The sequence below is a fragment of the Talpa occidentalis genome, unplaced genomic scaffold (assembly GCF_014898055.3).
Source record: "Talpa occidentalis isolate TD23 unplaced genomic scaffold, MPIMG_talOcc4v2.1 talOcc4.2, whole genome shotgun sequence".
In the NCBI taxonomy this organism is placed as follows: domain Eukaryota; kingdom Metazoa; phylum Chordata; class Mammalia; order Eulipotyphla; family Talpidae; genus Talpa; species Talpa occidentalis.
The window spans coordinates 54,106,254-54,125,068 of NW_023602073.1; the positions used below are offsets into that span (position 1 = coordinate 54,106,254).

Genomic DNA, 18,815 nt, shown 5'->3' on the forward strand with positions numbered 1-18,815 from the left:
GTATAGATATAGGAAAACAAAATTTGAATATAGAAATGTCAGATACCTATACAAACTGGATGTATGTGTGCATATAATGAATAGCTATAGATATGTAATATTTCAAAGAATACAGATAATTGAATTCTTTTTCTGTGTCTTATTTTACTTCAGATCTATATGAGCTCATTTTAACCTGTCACATGAGAAGAGGTGCATGTAGTACAAAGTGTACCTGAAGGCTCAGGAGGGTCAAATGACATGAGACTCTGCTGGAGTAAAATACTATGTCAAAATACATAAAAACTGAAAAAGTTCACAGGGCACTGATCAATGAAATTCTTTTTACGTGAGGGTCTGTGTCCCCAAGAGAAGCTGGACAGTAAAAGGGGTCACAATGGAGGACATGAAATGGCCAAGGAAGAAGGGATAACTAGTAGGTAGAATGAGATAACCAGATGATGGCACATAATATGTCTCTGATTTGAGTTGTTCCTTGAGAATTGTGGACAAGGGTGTAGATAACAGATGTGTGTCAAGAGGTATAGGAACTGGTAGGCCAAAACTCCACCAGGGTGGAGTTGTGTGTTGATGCTGTTTTGCTGGGCACTGTCCCTTACAGTTCCCTCCCTCTGTATTTACTCAGTTCTAACAGGGAATCAGCTAGTTGGTGATTTTGTTCTGGTCACAAGGTGGCGTCAGAGATCTGTATATGCTGACCTGTTCTTTTTCCCAGTGGTTCGCTGAGTAGCGGAGGTGGGGCGGAGAGGAGCACCTCAACACAGGGGCTCTTATTCAAATTGGGTGCTGTGTCTGCCCCATGTTCACTCGGTGCTGTGCCCGCTGTTGTATGGATGCCACACTCTGAATTCTGCACTGTACGTCTCAGTTCCAGGGCTATCAGATCCAAAACACTGGCTGTCACCCTGTGCAGTGCCCGCTGCTATGGTACATCCCACACCCCAGATCCTGTGCCTGGCTCTCAGTTCCATGATGGGGTCTTGCTCCACACCTTATTTCCCTCCTTACCCATTTGCATGGCCAACCCTCTCTCAGAGGCTGAGGGTGTTTTTGGGGTCCCTGGTTTCCAACTATTGGGTGTTGGTGATTTTTTTCTGGTGATATGGAGAAAAAGGAACTCTCCAGTACTGCTGGTGGGAGTGCAAACTGGTCCAACCACTATGGAAAGCTGTGTGGATATTCCTCAACCTACTAAACATAGAGCTTCCATATGATCCAGCAATTCCACTCCTAGGTATTTACCCAAAGGACACAGAAACAGTAATTCAAAAGGGCACCTTCACCCCTATGTTTATAGCAGCACTATTTATAATAGCGAAGCTTTGGAAAAAACCCAAATGCCCAAAAATAGATGACTGGATCAAGAAGATGTGGTACATATACACAAAGGAATATTACTCAGCAATCAAAAAAGATAAACTCATGCAATTTGTGGCAACATGGATGGAACTGGAAGGGATCATGCTCAGTGAAATAAGCCAGAAAGAAAAAGAAAAATACTGGATGGTCTCACTCATAGCAGGAATCTAGAAAACCTAAATAAGGGACCAGGGAAAAGAATAACTATAAGAAAGAAAAAATCAAAATCAACAAACAACTATAAACCAGAGACACTATTGGGGGGGGTGGGGAAAGGAGGTATTGGGGCCAAAATAAAGGGGATGCAATTGTATGGGGAATATAAAAATTAAAAAAAAAAAGAAAAAGAGGAACAAATATCTCGGTTTTACTTACTTTTTTCGCATTCAGAGTTTTCTGAAAAATAAGAAGAAACAAATAATTTATTCCAAATAGTATAGTAAGCAGAAAATGGAATCCATTCTAGAGCTCTCTCTGTGGTTCAGTGTGCTAAATTTTGAAATGTTCTCATGTTTACATGTAATCAAATTGCGGGTGGTCAATATTAGGTCACTATATTTCATTGGACTGTCCCACTTACCTGAAAGACTGGTAAACACACGTGTATACACATACAGCTTGGGAAATAATGATGAGGAAGCTCTAAAGTAAGGCACTCAGCTGGCAAAAATGGAAAAGCATTCAAAGTCTTCTGAGATTTTAATACTCATGGATATAAACTCTGAGATGCTGAGTAGAAATTCAGTTTACCTTTTAATATGTGAATCAAAAAAATGCAAGAACAATACTAGGGAATAAAACCATTGGAAATATTAAAAATAAAACAGTCAAATTAAGTAAAGTAGTTAGAGACCCGTGAAAACTGGGGTAAATTCTGCTCACTCAGTTGAAAACTTACCGTCAAGTTCATGGGTGTTGAAAACATATCACAATCTACATTTGTCATGAAAGGTCATTATGACATGAAATATAGCTTATTAAGTTTTGGATCATCTTTGCAATGTCAAGATCATAGACAAGTAATAAGTGCTTGGCAAGAAGCCCACCAACAATGCATATATGACAGCGTTTCTTAGATCCTTCATATTTGTACGACTATGCAGGGCATGGAAAACTTGTGCCTGTGCTTCAAGCCCTCTAATTCATCAACTTTTCTACAAATCTTGGGTAAAGCTCTGTGAGTAACAATCAGATTTTTTACATAGGAAAGTAACATTGAATGGAAATGAAAATCAAGTCATGGAATGTTGGAATACCTCATGGAGAAGTACTTAATGGGAAAGACAGTATTGAATATAAAGTAAAGGTGGAAAAAGTAGGCATCCCAGCAGAATTGAGAGCCAATGCTTGGTATAGACTAATGCCTGATACTCATACAAATGAGCAGGGGGTAGTAAAGAGATAAAAGAGCAGACATTAAAAGGAAGTGGGAGCAAAAATATCAGAATATTTACCTAATTGTTTCTGGAGTTGAGCTGAAAAAAAATAAGGAAAAAAACACTGTTTAAATATTCACATAAAATGAAATTTTGAATTCATGACAAATGTTTAGGTGATCAGGCAGCAGACGACCAATGCACACAAGATTCAGAAGAATTTATATAGACTTTTAACTATGTCCTCTAGACAAAGAAATGTGCCTCGTGCAGGAGATGAATTTACTGATTCCATAAATTAATTACAAAATAGTCCTTCCAAGGTTACTTGTGCTATGAGATTTTAATATATCCCTGCTTGCCCATAACTTACTCAGGTGTTGCTGGTACATGTGTAATATAAATGAATGCTGTGTGATTCTCAACACTTTCTATATATGTGAGGCAACAACAAAAATGAATTGTGTCTTCTGCTACAATTTCAACATAAAATGAGCTTTTGAATTTGGAAGCTACAGCTTTCACAACACAGAAAATTCACATAAAGATTCCAACTGAAGAAACTGGGAAGGACACTTCAGATAATCTTAAAGAGTTTATCTGACCAATGCTTCGTAAACTCAAATTCCAGGAACAATATGTATGAGATGTACATATTATGTACAATAAAGGGAAAACCTGGAATTAAGTCATGGGAATATGAAGAAAATATGTAAACCAGAAGAATATGAAATGTAAGTTGGAAGCATGTCTTCCTTCTACTAGCTTTTGTATTTTTGCTTTTGTTCTTTTTCTATTTCCATGCTATGTAAGGGTGTTATATTGTGTTCTATGTTTTTTTTTTTTTTTTCTTGATGTGGGCTTATATGTCTATATACTTCCATCTAGTACTGCTTTTGCTGTGTCCCATAAGTTCTGCAAGGTTGTGTATTCAATGTCATTTTTCTTGAGGTATTTTATTTATTTATTTATTTATTTGCTCTTCTCTATGTTTCAATAGTCTTTCAGTATTGTGTTGTTCAACCTCCACTTATTAGGTTTTCCCTGATTCCTCTTTGTATTTTATTTTGACTTTGATCTCTTTATGACCTGAGACAACACTTGATAAATATTTAATCAACATAATTTGTTAATATTTTTCTTGTGACCCTACATGTGGCAAATCCTGAGACTAGCCCATGTGCACTTAAAAATGTATATTCTAGTTTTTTGCATGCAAGGTCCTAGAGAAGTCCATTATAATCCATATAGTCTTAATCTTTGTTTAAAGTTATTAGGTCCTTATTAATTTTTTGTCTCATTGTTTTGTCTATTGGGAGAGTAGAATATTGAAGTCTTCTATCACAAATGTGTTTCTTTTAATATTTGTTTTCCGAGTTGATAGCAGTTGACTATTATATTTCAATGATCCTTTGTTTGGTGTGTATGTTGATGAATGTTATGTATTCTTGATATATTGATTGTCCCCTTAATGATATGTAATGTACGTCCCTATCTCTTGCTAGCTTTTTTAATTAGATATTTATTTTGTTTGATATTAGTATGGTGTCCCTGACTTTCTTTGGGTCATATTTGCTTATAATTTTGTTTTCTAACTGTTTACCTCGAGTTTATGTTTATCTCTGAATTTCCAGTGTGTCTCTTAGGAACAAAATGAGGTTGGATTTTGTAACTTAATCCAACTGGACATTCTGTGTCTTTTAATTGGTGAGTTTAGTTCATTAACATTTAGTGTGATTATTGTTATATGAAATTCTTTTGTTGTCATTTTGTCTTTAGTTTTATGTTTCAACTTATTTCCCTTTTCAGTTCTTTTGTGTGTTTCTCAATTCAGCTTAGCAGTTACTTTCTCAATTTCTTGAATATGGAGGCTACTTTTGTCAAACTTCTTCAGTTTTATTTTATTTGAGGTCTTTTTTTCTCTCTCATATCTGAAGTAAAGGCTTGCAAGATAGTATTATTGGTGACAGTTTTTATCTTTAAGCCTTTGGATCACTTTGTTCTGTTCTCTCCTTACTTGCAGTGTTTCTTCTGAAAAGTCAGATATTTGCCTGATCTGGACTGCTTTGCAAATTATCTGTTTCTTCCCTCTTACTTTTTTCAGTATTCTTTGTTGCAGGGGGCCTTGCTGCCCCAGCCAGGAAAGACACTGGCAAGCAGCTAAGCTAAAGGGCCTCACACCGTGGGGCTGAAGATTTAATATCCCTTTGTTTTTTGTTCTTGGTCATAAAAAGAGAAAAATTTCTCAGAAAGTACATTAGGCAATATAGTATATGTATCAGCATACTGTGAGTAAATGGCACGGAAAATTATCTGTTTAGAAATTAGTTATTAAACAATTTGACCCACTTGACAATGGGAGACAATTTATTGAACATGCTTGACAAGCACTCCTGCACAACAATTATAGTAAGTCTTTCTTTTGCTTTTTTAGAAGTTTCCTAGGAAAGTTTTTAAATGAAGTTAACTATGTTAAGAAGTTTCTAGGTAGAAAAAGTTCTGATAGCTGAGTAGTAGCTGGTCCCCGGCTGAAGATCATGTGAATAAGAAGAGTCTTTTGATGCTCAGGCTTTAGTTGATAGGGGTGTACCGGCAGCTATCATCTGTTTTAGGTAAATGTCTAACTGAAATAATGAGTTTTATATCTAACTAAAACAATGAGTTTTAGTGTAGGGCCTATTTTTTTATCCATTTACCTTGAAGGCTGCTTTCTTGCGGAAGGCACATAGGAACAAAAAGTCTAAGGGATGCACTGATGGTTTCTGCTTTGTTTCTATACACATGATAATGTAATCTCACTGCTTGCTAAAAATGTATAAATAAAGAACCTGCTGAGCCCCTCAGCAGGAGATACTTGCACCAAAAAGAAGAGTGCATGTCTGCCTCATTCCCTTCCCTTCAGCCCTTAACGTGTTGCTTAGGCCATCTCATCCTTTCAGGAACCCCTGACACGACATTTTGACAGAGGCTGGTTCCCGGCAATTCTTTACTTGCCTTGAACTCTTGGAAGATTCACCACTATGTCTTGGTATTAGTTAACTTTGTTTAGGCATGTCTCTGTTATTATAGTTTCTTAGTTTTGTGTATTTCCTTTATCAAGTTTGGGAAGATTTGCTCTATGATTTCTTTAAATATATTATTTGCTCCTTTTTTCTCTTTCTCCTTCTGGGATACACATTCTTTTTATGGCCTTTCTTGATGGTGTTAGATGGCTCATGAAGTATATCTTCAGTTTTTAGCATCATCTCTTTATCTTCTTCCATTTTGTGTCTTTGCAAATTACATTCCAGTTCACTGATTCACTCTTCCATTTGGTTTATTCTAAAAATCTTCTATTGCTTTCTATAGTATTCTTCATTGCCTCTTTTAATGTATTTTATACTGCAACTCATTAATTTTCTTCTTTAAAGTATAATTTTTGAACTGTTCATTGATATTTCCAGGAAATTCATTTATTTTTATGAATTTCCTTGTATAAACTTGATGAGATTTTTTGTGTTCTCTCTGAGTTCTTTTAATTTCTACATGTTGCCAAACTTGAATTTAGTGTCTTATAGGAGGAATATACCTTCCATATCTTTGTGACTGGATTCTAGAAATTTGTTCTCTTCCATTGTTGCAGTATTCCCCCTAGGACTCCTGCATTTATCCATTTTGTTGTCCCATCAACCTAGTGCTTTCAGGACCTCACTGCTGTGGGTTTGGTATCTTATAGGCATGTCAGAATTTCCCCTAAAGATGGCCCTAACACTCACCAGAGGATGTATAGGGATGGCTGATGTCAGGTAGTATCCTATACAGAAAAAAGGGGGATGCACCTGCTCAATAGGGACTGGTGAATGGGCCCATAATTGGGGGTCATTCCCAGGGTATGACTGAGTGTTACTGTTTTCAGGCAGGTCTCACCATATTTAGACAAGTCTGGGGCATCCGTGAGTCGGAGGTGCTTAACAAAGGGCTGCTGAAGTTCATTATTATCAGTGTCCTTGGGTGGCATCAATGAGGATGAACGTCGTTTCCCAAGATGCTGGTGGGTGTGCTCAGGGTCAGGGGAGCTTCTCAAATGGTGGCTGAGTTTTTCTGTTCTTCCCTGATCTTCTTCACCTAAAATGAAAATGGACAAAACAGAAATTAATTTCAGATGAAGACACCATAAAACAAGAAATTTGAGAAACAAAAATTTGATGCCATTTCAAAAATGAAATTGTGATACTAAAGACAGAAATTTGGACACTTGAGGTAACAAATAATTTATCACAAATTTGCCATTCCCATTTCTTGGTTCAAAGGGAAGTGAAGTAGAAATGACATCATGCCAGTTTATGAAATAAGATTTCCCTTGGATAAACAGTAACAAAGACTGGTCTTTTATTTGTCTCACTCTCCCCACACCTCTGGCCTGTACCCCAGTTCTTATGTACATAAATAAATAAATCTTTAAAAAAAATCCCTCCCTGAGTTTATTATGCTTGGGGACAGTAACCCATGGGGAGCCCCATTCTTTGGCAATCTCCAGCAACAAGCTCCCATGGTTCCTTCTGCTATACTCCCACATTGTAGGCTGGATATGGTCACCCTATACCCACTCCTATATATCACTCACCCCAACTGATACAGAAATGTTAGTTTATCTATAGCAGACAGTACAACATACTAGGCCAACACCCTTGGCTGACAGCATACTTCAATTTTAGCACAAGCTCAATACATCAGGACCTTTTTCAATTTATCTTACAAAAACACTGATTCAAAAGATGTATGCATCATTATTGTTGTTCATTGCAACATTATTCACAATAAACAAGAGTACAAATAATCTAAGTACCCATTGACTGATGAATTTATAAAGATGAGATATGGGCCTCCCCTGTGGTACAGAGGGTTGGGCGCAGCACTGTGAAGCTATCCACAGCCTCTGCAGCACCAGTTCGATTCCCAGCTGGCCAGGGAGATACCCACATGATACTGCCTACCTCTCCTGTCTCTCCCGCTACTTCCCTAAGCAATATTTTCAGTCCATCTGCCTGTTCTGTTCCCCTCTCTGTCTTTGGTGAATCCTCTCATCCTCCCATGCCTCTGACCTGTACCCCAGTTCTTGTATAAATAAATAAATATTAAAACTAAATAAATAGGGCCTCCCAGGTGGTGCAGCGGTTGAGCGCTGGGTTGCGAAGCTGCCCGCAGCCTCTGCGGCACCGGTTCCATCCCCAGCTGCTCCCCGGCCACTGGAGGAGGGTCCCACATGGCGCGTGGACCTCTCCTGCCACCCACTGCTCCCCTCAGCAGTGTACTTCGGTCCTTCTGCCTGCTCTGCTCCCCGCTCTGGCTCTGGTGGGTTCTCTCACCCTCCCGCGCTTCTGACTGTACCCAGTGAATGTATAAATAAATAAATAAATAAAACATGCCTCTATAAAAAAATTAATAAATAAAACTAAATAAATAAATATTAAAAAAGTAAAGAGGTGATATATTTCAATATATTTCAAAATGGAATACTACTCAGCTCAGCTTTAACAGAAGATGAAATCTTGCCATTTGTAACATCCTGGATTGATCTTAAGGGAATTATGCTAAAAAAATAAGTGAGAAATAGAAAGGTTCTATATGATATGGATAATATGTGGAATATAAAGAAACAAAGTAAATGAACAGATAAAATAAAACAAAAATCTGTGAGTGTGATACAGAATTTTGATTATCAGAGGAGAAGGGATGAGAGGGTGAGGGGGTAATAAGTATGAGTAAATGGAGTAAATTGGATGACAGTAGCAGTAATTAGAAATTTGGTGGTGGGTGTGTTGTGATATCATCATACATTTGAAGTATCATGCAACTGTACTTCTAAAGCTTACATAGTATAGTAAACCAGTGATGAGCCCTAAAACAGCAACAACACAAGAAAAACAAGATGTATTTACAAATGTATGTTTATATATAATATAAATATATAAAATATAAAAAGAAAATAATATTTTATACTAAAAAATAAAAACTGCTATGTATATAGGAAAGTATATATACACATAATGTATATGTATATATTAAAGTATACATATAAAGTGTGTGTGTATGTGTGTGTGTGTATATATATATATATATATATATATTCCTAAATTCCATTTCCTTTCAAAACATAAAGAGAATTTGATTATTAAAAAAAAAAGTGTGAGCAGTTAAGTATTATATTCAATTTTTATGGGAAAACTTTTGCCAAGATTCTAATAATTATTTCCCTTGTTTTTCACTAGACATTGAGATAGATATAAATAACTTTACCTAATACATGACTACCTTTCGCAAACATTAAACAGGAATTTCAATATTCAAAAAATGCTAGTTTTGTCATTAAAAATGCAAAGAATAAAGAATAATATTATGTTTTTGAGGAAAAGTCATTGAGAATATTTATACATCTTGAAACACTTGAGTAATGTCTATTTTTCCCTTTCAATAACAAGTAAAGAATGAGTCTCATTTTCACACTAGATCAATGAATGATATCACAATGAATGATATCAGAATTTATACAGTCTTTGAAAGGGCAATATAGAAAAATTTAGCTGAGCATATTGAATACTGTCACCCATCTTTAAAGGCTTAGGGTTGTTATTGACATAGAAATGAATCATTCAACTCATAATATGTGACAGAGGTCCTAAATTTATGTGTATTCCAGAAAGATACACAAAATGTAAACCATGTATCTTTCAGCCTACTGCCTATCATCTCACCAAAATTGACAGTACAACTATAGGGTGTTTCAGGGAAAAAGGGGGAACAAAATTGATAGGGAAGGTATGGTATGGACTGGAAAAGATGATAAGTACGGGCATTGAAACTTACAAAGCTTAATATGGAAGAAGTCTAAAATCAGAACAGTGGGGAGGAAGAGAAAATATTCCCAGGAAAATACAATGGAGGGCCTCCCAGGTGGCGCAGCGGTTGAGCGCTGGTTTGAGAAGCTGCACGCAGCCTCTGTAGTGCCGGTTCGATCCCCGGCTGCTCCCCAGCCACCGGAGGAGGGTCCCACATGGCACGCAGACCTCTCCTGCCGCCCGCTGCTCCCCTCAGCAGTGTAGTTTGGTCTTTCTGCCTGCTCTGCTCCCCGCTCTGGCTCTGGTGAATCCTCTCCCCTTCCAGCGCTTCTGACTGTACCCAGTGCTTGTATAAATAAACAAACAAACAAATAAATAAATAAATAAATCTTTAAAAAAATACAATGGAAAAATCAATGTAAATATCAAAAAGAAAGAAATATACAAAAAATCCAATTTATAGAAAAATTCATATTTAAAATTAATCCTACCATAATGAAAATAAACACACAGGGCCTCTCTGGTGGTGCAAGGAGTTAAGCACAGCACTATAAAGCAATCGGCAGCCTCTGCACAAAAGTTCGATCCCTTGCTGGGGCGCTACCCACATGGCGCAGCTGACTTCTCCTGTCTCACCCACTGCTCCCCTCAGCAGTGTATTTCAGTCTGCTTGTTCTGTTCCCCACTCTGTCTCTGGTGAATCCTCTCACCTCCCATACCTCTGTTCTCTCATATGCATAAATAAATCAATCTTTAAAAAAAAGAAAAAGAAAAGAAACACACAAACACTGCATGCACACATAGACATTCATACATTCACATCCATTTTATGTACAGTGGCTGAGAACACACTTGTCTAGAGATTATACTCCCAGCTACATAAGATCCATGAAATAAATTCATGGAATAAAAAAAATTAATATAAGTTTTGATAATAATACAAGTGTCCTAGATTTCTTAGAAATTATTTAGGACTTTATAATTCAGTTTCTTAGATTAATTTTGACTGTTAGTAAATGTATATAGTTATTCTTCATGATTGTGGTAGGAAATGTGATAACTTTGCCAAAATACTGAATTAGATGATCTTGGTCTACAGCTCCAGAGGACTTAAGGAGCACATTTCTTGGGATACTCTTCTCACAACATATTCAGCAATTCATGAGAGAAATAACCTGTGTTATTCAAATTTATATTTTAACTAATGCCAAAGTGGAGCTATTCTTAATCAAGTCACATAAAAGAAAAGGAAATGAAGTATAAATTTCTTTGAAGTTGTTATGAATCAAATGATATGACATCTCCAGTATGTTGTAGAGAACCCACATTTCAGAAATTTTGAAGAGTCCAATAATTTAGATATGTGCTTAATAAAAGTTCCTTGAAACATAATAAGTATCCATGTAGAATGAAGGGGAGAGATCAAAGAATTGAAAATACTGAAAATTGGGTAACAAGTGAAGATGAAAAACTTCTATTAGAAGATAAATTCAAGCAAAAAACATGTAAAAATATGTGTAAGTTGGAGTTGAGGAAGATGATCATTGAGGGCTAAAAGTTAGAATACATGTCACAGATCTAACCATGTCTAGGTACACAGAAAACACATGGGACTTGGTGGGTTTTTTTACTGTTGTTTTTTTTTTTTTTTAACTCCTCACACTTATCAATAAAATAAAATGAAGTAAAAGCATGTGTCTGGTTTTGTCTTGTAAAGAAACTGTAGTGGGGACTTCCCGGGTGGTGCAGAGGGTTGAATGCAGTGCTGTGAAGCTGTCTGCAGCTTCTGCAGTGTGGATTCGATATCCGGCCAGCCAGGGAGATACTCCCATGGCATGGCAGACCTCTCCTGTCACTCCCGCTGCTCCCCTTAGCAGTGTATTTTGGTTGTCTGCCTGTTCTGTTCCCCTCTGCTCCCTGCTCCATTTTTGGTGAATCCTCTCACCCTCCAGTGCCTCTGGCCTGTACCCCAGCTTTTGTATAAAAATAAGTAAATCTTAAAAAAAAAAGACACTGCAGAGGAAAAACATTGTCCTTGTGAAAAGGCATTTTGAAATTTGCTGACTCCAAACAAATCAGTAATTTCAAAAAATGTTAACTCTAAGAGATGTGACATTGCTAAAATTCTCAGTTCCCAGAAGACAAAACTCTAAATAGGATAAATTTTACCACACTTTTGTTTTCCTCAATGGATGGACAGCATACAATATATTATCTGGACTCTTCCCTGGATTTTCTTTGTAAAAATCCCTAAAAGATTTCATTGAGAATATCAAAAACATTTCCAGCTTTCCCCAAACAATTTCAAGGTTTCACCTAGTCTTGAGTCCTCAATCTTTTTTTTTATTTAATTTTTTAAAAGATTTATTTATTTATTTATTTATTTATTTATTTATTTTTATTTATACAAGCACTGGGTACAGTCAGAAGCACAAGAGAGTGAGAGAACTCACTAGAGCCAGAGCAGGGAACAGAACAGGCAGAGTGATGAAATACACTGTTGAGGGGAGCAGCGGGTGTGGCAAGAGAGGTCTGTCTTGCCATGTGCCATGTGGGACCCTGGCCAGAGGCCGGGGATTGAACCGACGCTGCAGAGGCTGCATGCAGCTTTGCAGCCCAGTGCTCAACTGCTGCACCACCAGGGGAAGCCCTGAGTCCTCAATCTTGATACTTTAATAAACTCATTTTTAATTGCCTCAATTTTTTTAACTCAACAACTCTAACACTGTACGTGTTCCAGTATGATTTACAGAATGAAGTCATGCAGTCAATGCCCTTTATCTCACCCACATCTTAAGGAATTTTAGCAAATCTTAGAAACACAAAAAGCCAATATGAATAGGAAAAGTATTGTATGGAATGGATAAAAGTGTTATGGGAAAATATGGGAAACTGAAATGGAAATAATAGAAACCAATACCTTATGGAGGAATGGGTAAACACCAAAAAGAAGAGTAAGCCAATATGGCATACACTATTTTAATGGTATTGGAAGTAAAATGCCTTCAGAAAATTTATGATTTATTTCTGATTATTTGCAGAAAAAGAGAAGAAAAATCAATGCAAATATCATGGAAAGATATACAAAAAAATTTAATGCAAGATTCATATTTAAGTTAAATCTATCAGGGTATAGATGAACACACACTGACACATCCAAACACACAAATTCATTCATACATACATCTATCCACAAACACAGTGGTTGAGAGCTCAATTTTGTGCAGATGATATTTCTTCTCTAAAATGAAAATCATCATACAATGAGTGGAGTTACTAAATTGAAAGAAAATTTATAAAATAATAGTTATCATAGTAGCCTATTAAAATGTTTGATGTGTCTCTGGTTTATAGTTGCTTGTTAATTTTGATTTTTACATTATTATAATTAGTCTTTTTCCTGATCCCTTATTTATGTTTTCTAAATTCCTGCTGAGTGAGACCATCTGGTATTTTTCTTTTTCTTTCTGGCTTATTTTGCTGAGCATGATCCCTTCCATCAGGGGGGAAGGAGGGAGTAGGATCAAAAAAAGGGGTGGTGGGAATTGTATGGGGACTATAACCAAGATGAAAACTTTCCCTATATACATTGTGCAAAAATGAAAAATGATATAAAAATATATAAAATAAAATTAAATAAATAAAATAGTAGTGAAAACTCAAAAAATAAAGATGTAAATCAATGGTACTTTAACGAAAATAAAATGAAATGTTTGTTACCCTATTTGATATAATTAGACTTTCATTGTTCAGAATATAAGATATATTAAGTCCCTTCACTTTTAACTGATGTGTGTAGTCATTCTATTGCAGCTTTAACAACAGATCTGTGGCATAAAGTTGCCACAAATTCTTTATTACAGGATCTTGAACCAATGCCTCTAGAGCTACCACAGAGTAATTTCCAGGGTCCCTTTATTCCGGACATTTTCATTAACTAATGAATATATAATCTTGTGTTACATAAAATTCTATTTTCATGAAGCTTTCATTAAGTTCCTCCTAATTAATTTCCATGAGAGGAAGTGAAATTAATTCTTAAAATGCAATGTAATGGGTCTAAATCAAATGAACTTAATATCTCTGGGAAATTTTTTACATCACTAATATTGAAAATGCCTCTGGAGATGCAATATTAATAAGATTTTCTTGACTCAAGGGATTGTCTGCATAGATTCAAATAGGTAGAAAAACCAAGAATTGATAGCCATTGCATTGTGTATAGATGGCCACATTCACTTTAAGAGATACAATAGGAAAAAAAGTCATATAAAAATATGTTTATGTTGGCATCAAGAAGATGATCATTGGGGTGTTGAAGGATGGGTTCAAGTAACTATGGAACCATGATTAGGTACAGAAGGAAAAATATTGATGAGAATTGCCTTTGTTTCTTCACATTTATTAATGAAATGAAAGAAAGAATACAGAAATTCATTAAAAACAAAGCTGCATTGCCAGGAAAGGTGGAAGGAAAAATATTTGAAACACTTCCTTGGTTGTCTCTCGGGTCATAAATAGCATGCATTTCTCAGATGCAGCCATATAGTCCAAATGTCCTCTCACCAATCAGAGTAAATGTTATTTAATTTTCATATATCTCATGTTGTCAACATGTAGAAATGAGATCACACTATGCATTCTGAAATGCATAAATGATGTATCAATCACTGTCCTTCCAACTCCTCAAAATAAAGTGAAAACAATATGTTTATATCAATATGTTCATATTAAAAAGAGATGAAGAAAAGACTATAAAGGAACCCAATTGTCAACTTTTTTGTGTAGTGTTAGTTATATAAATCTTGTTATAAATATTCAGTAGATATGTTATTAAACTGAAATCCATTTGAAATAAGAATTACAATTGATATAATTTCACTAGAAGGAGGATGTTACAGTTCTAAAAATTATATTTGTAATGTAAGAAAAACACTTTTGGAACTTCTAAGGCACTTGTTTCCCATGTCTTTCTCATGAAAATTGAGTATTGAACAATTTATCATAATTAAACTTTCCCTGCCATGTAAAATTCTTTTATAAATATTTCAAAAGAATCCTAGTTTGCAAAAATCAAAATCGTGTCATTGGATGTGAAAAAGAGAAACCAGTATGAATGGTGGTAGTTAACAAAATGTTCAGGAAATCATGAGTAATGATACATATAGCACCCTTGGGTAAGTCTTCATAGCAGTGACAGAATGAGCTTCAAGTTAAAATTAACCAATAAATAGTAACAGAATTTATACAGGCTTTTAAATGCAATGGATGGTTAAATTTCACTACACATTTTAGGAGCTTTTACCCATCTCTTAAGTTTAGGAAAATATCTGTGGTATTATAACAGACTTCTGAATCTGGAATGTGTTACAGGAATTCTATCTTCAAATGTATTCCAGAAAGATATACACAGTGGACACCATGTGCCATTCAACCTAACATTCTTTCATCTCACCAACTTCTTAGTCAAATTATAGCAAGTCTCCAGAAAACATTAAAAAAAAAAGTTGCTAGTGAGAGAATAGTGTGGCATAAAATAAATAAATAAATAAAAACATGGAGAAGTATGCAAGGTTGGGAAATTAAAATAGAGGGTCTTAATTTTAAAGAAGTCCTTTACAATTAATTAGAGAGGGAATGGTATACATGTAGTTGAAGAGTTAGTCAGTGGATGGCATATAGTGTGAAAGGCAGGGAAAAAAGCAAGATACCAGTGTTTCTTATTCAGGAAGATACTTATATATATATACCATATATATAATGGTATATATCACAGAAAACTACCATGAAAATTCAAATTTAATGCAAAATTCATATTTGAAGTTAGACATATCTGTATAGAAATAGAATACACAAATGGCATTATATATACATACAACATTCTCATACACACAAATAAGGTGGGTGAAACTACTTTTGTCCAGAGGATATTCTTTTAAAAATTAATGTTTATTAATTAATAAGGGCATAAATTAATGAGGCAATTTTACAATTTAAGAAGAACCATTAGAAAATTTGGTCTTATTTTTACCTTTTAAAATATTCTTGGTCTATTTTTTACATCACTTGGGATACTATCAGTTGTTTGTTAGCTTTAATAAATTATTTACTATTTCTAGACAATATAGCCAACCATCATTATTGTAATAAGCTGTTATATTAAAAAACTATACTAAATTAGATAACCTGAACAGTGCTGTAGGGGAAATGCAGTGTTCAGTTTCTGGATGCTTCTATTCAGAACAATTTTTCAACTGATGAATATATAAATTTATGTTATGTGGATTTCTATGGTAGCCTAAATGAGGCACTTCTTAATAATATTCCTTGGGGTGGAAATGGTGTAAGTGCCTTGTGATAATGGTTGCAAGTCAAATGACTAATAATATCTTCAAGAAAAATCTCACATTTCAGGCAGTTTGATAATGCTGATACTTTAGAACTGTATCATTAATAAAAATTTTTGATGAACAAAAAGGAACGCCTCACTGAGAGAGAGGAAATAATAGAGAAAGAATAGGGACCTATTGCACTTCATCTCCCCAATTTCTAAGAGAGACAATAGTGAGCTTTGGTAAAATAGAAAAAGCCAGTGTTAATAGAAATATTATGTTATGGAATGGAAAGCAAAAGAATGGGAAAATATGGAAGTTTGGAATTGAAATAGTGAGAGCTTAATATAGGAAAAATTTTCATAACCAATTAATTGGGGAAGGAAAAGTAGAAACAAAGAGATGAGCTAGCCATTGAATGGCATATATATTAAAAGATAAGGAAACAAGAAACCAGTTATTTTAATGGTGTTCAGTGTAATATGTTTTCAGAATATTTATTATCCCCCCTATGGTCTTTAAGAAAAATAAAAAGGGTGAACAATGAAAATACCAATGAAGGAAATACAAAGAAAATTAAAATTTAATACAAAATTTGTATTTTAAATTAAAACCATCAGGATGTATATAAACACACACACACACTCAAATACAAAGTTGTTGAGTGCTTAGTTTTGTTCAGAAAGCATTTTTTTCCCTAAAACTAAAGAGTATATTTAAGAATGAAGGGTAATATTACATATAGTAGTTCTTATGGTTACCTCTTAAAATGTTCTTTATCCCTTTTTACATTAATTAGGTTTTTCTTTTAGTATGTAAGATTTTTTTCTTACATTTTTAATAAATACATATAAGCAGTCCTACTTTTTGTAGCTATTTTTTGTTATATAGTAATCACATTAAATTAGACAATACTGAACCAATACTTCTAGAGATAATACAGGATAATTTTCCTCGGCACCTCTATTCACATTATCATAAAATTATGAGTATATGTATTGTATGTAAATTTCTATTTCTACTAATGTCTAGTGAAGTTCTTATTGTATGAAATCTCATGAAATCAAGAGGAATGAATTATTAGCTGACAATGAGTGGAGTTTAAATCAAACAACATGGCACATTGGACAAATTTTCTCATCAGTCATTTGAAAATGCTAATACTTCAGGGTATATGATTTAAAAAAATTACTTCACTTAAAAGTAATGTTTGTGAAAATTGCTGCAACCTGACAAATCAAAGAAGTAATAATGTTGGAAAACTGAATAATAAATGCAGCTGGAAACTTTCATTAGGAATGGTAAGATCTGAGAAAAATGATGTAAAATGTGTGCATGTTGTATTTGAAGGAAATGATCATTGAAGTAAAAGAGGAAAATACAAATAACAGATAGAACCATTTACTAGCTGCACAGGGCAATAAATTAGTAGGACTTACCTTTTTCTTCTTTGCATTGATTAATAAAATAAAAATTAATTTGTATGATTACAAGCTAAGTGCCTATGATAAATGAGTAGATTAAGAAGATGTGGCATATATACACCATGGAATACAACTCAGCTATAAAAAAAAATGAAATCTTGGCATTGTGACAACATTGATGGAACTGGAAGGAATATGCTAAGTGAAACAAATGAGGAGAAATACAAATACTGGATATGTTCATTCATGTGTGGAAATGAAGCAAAATAAATGAACAGACCAAATTAAACCAAACAAATGTTGTAAATATGGCTGTAGAATTGAGGCTGCCACAAAAGGAGGGAAAGAGGGGTGAGGAAAGTGGGAAAGGAACACAATGGACTCTGTTGAAAGACTTTCATTGCCTTGGTGGTGGGTGTGTGTGGTAAAATACACTTAAAGGGTGAGATCTCGTACCTTTAAGTTATAAACAATGTTGGAAATCAATCTGTCTTAATAAAACAAATAAATTTTAAAAATTGCAAAAGAGAAAAAAACAGCTACTACGATGGTATATAAAAATATTTTCATGAAATTCACGGGAAATATTTGCAATCCTGAAAATTAGAATGTGTTCAAGGGCAGGGGAAGATTGATCCTAAAACTCACACAACCCTTGAATGATAACAGAATTTACACAGGTCTTCAGAACAGTGGAGGAACAAATTTTACTCAGAATATAAGGAGTCTGGACTTATTTTTTAAGGTAATGAGGGTATTACCTTATGAGGATATTAATAGGCTATTAATGGGGTCCCATACATGGAATTAGTGACAGTGGTCCTAACTTTTAATGTGTTATGGAAAGATATACACTAAAAATCATATTCCCACCAATCTAATGTCCTCTATCTCACTGATGTCTTTTTTAAATAATAAGTTTCTAGAAAAAAGAAAAAGATATTTTAATAGGGAAAGAATGGTATGGAATGGAAACAGAAAAGTAAGAAAAATATTGAAGACAGGAAATTGATATTGAGAAACATAATCTGGCAGCAGGTCATAACCAATCAGTTGGGAAAGATGGGTAGACATCAAGGAAAGTCAATGGATTGCATACAGATTAAAAGGGGAGGAATGCAAAGGCAACATACCGGTCATTTTATTGGGGCTGAGAGTAACAAATTTCTGGAATTCACTATTATTTTTCTGAGGGTTTTCTGAAATAAATTAAAGAGATAAAAGTAAATATCATGGAAAAAGCTCAGAGAAAAATTCATTTTAATTCACATTTACATAATTAATATAAACCCACATTTAGAAACATACAAAAATACAGACGGTGAGAGCCCAGTTATGTGCATAAGATATTTTTCCCAAAAATAAAATGCACATAGGGGAGAATTTACTGAACTGAGGGAACACATTAGGAATAGCAGATATCTTCTTCATCTTTTTGTATTACTTAAATTTTTATTCATCAATGTGTAAGCTTTATGAAGTTATTTGGATTTAAATTGAATTATAGAG

At 34.6% G+C, this 18,815-nt stretch overlaps 1 long non-coding RNA gene across 1 annotated transcript; it reads right to left on the reverse strand.

Annotated features, from left to right (window-relative positions):
* Nucleotides 1-2,813: 2,813 nt before the first annotated feature.
* Nucleotides 2,814-18,500, reverse strand: LOC129146328 (uncharacterized). Its single transcript, XR_008552891.1, has 3 exons — nt 18,440-18,500; nt 6,642-6,839; nt 2,814-2,834 (listed from the first exon to the last, which is right to left on the reverse strand). It is a non-coding gene; the product is annotated as an uncharacterized LOC129146328 (long non-coding RNA).
* Between the last annotated feature and the right edge of the window lie 315 nt (nt 18,501-18,815).